Source organism: Anguilla anguilla, chromosome 1 (genome assembly GCF_013347855.1).
Source record: "Anguilla anguilla isolate fAngAng1 chromosome 1, fAngAng1.pri, whole genome shotgun sequence".
Classification (NCBI taxonomy): domain Eukaryota; kingdom Metazoa; phylum Chordata; class Actinopteri; order Anguilliformes; family Anguillidae; genus Anguilla; species Anguilla anguilla.
Window position 1 is genome coordinate 50,627,122 of NC_049201.1, and position 656 is coordinate 50,627,777.

Genomic DNA, 656 nt, shown 5'->3' on the forward strand with positions numbered 1-656 from the left:
ACTCGCGTTTTCCACTCGACCGTGACTGACATTATGAGACAACTGCGAAACTTAATAAACATGAGGGATGGAAGAACTGGCTGATCCTCCACGGGTGACTGAAATGAGATGTTAATTAGACGTCACAACAATTGCAAATAAATGCAGACGGAAACCGGGCCTTCTTTCGAGGGCGTGCTTCCTTCTAAATGTTACCAGATTTATGAATCGGAATTTTTGCTGCTTTAATTACTGGCAAAACACTACAAATTTCTTTCTAAACTAAAAATACAGACCCTTTCAACCCATGTAAACGGGTTTGACACTGTTTTTGAGCTGAAGGGTGGAACCCGCAGCTGGAAAATGTGCGTGGGGCGCTCTAACATGTTGGCTGCAGACACTCTTTTAATGAGACTTTTTTTTCTTCCACCAAATTGTTAAAGCAGGCTGTTACTCAAAGCACAGAGTCAAAGTGGGAGTGGGAGCTGCTCCACTGCACACACTGCGTGCTGAACTTAGGGTGTAGGTATCCTCTAAGCATGGTCTCACGAGAACAACAATACCACCTTCCCACCAACGGAGGGATCTTAAGCTGGCAAAAGATTAAGCGCACATTCTCAAATAGGAACTGTTCTCCAAACAATATGGCTGTAAAACATTGACCAATGTGCGAGGAG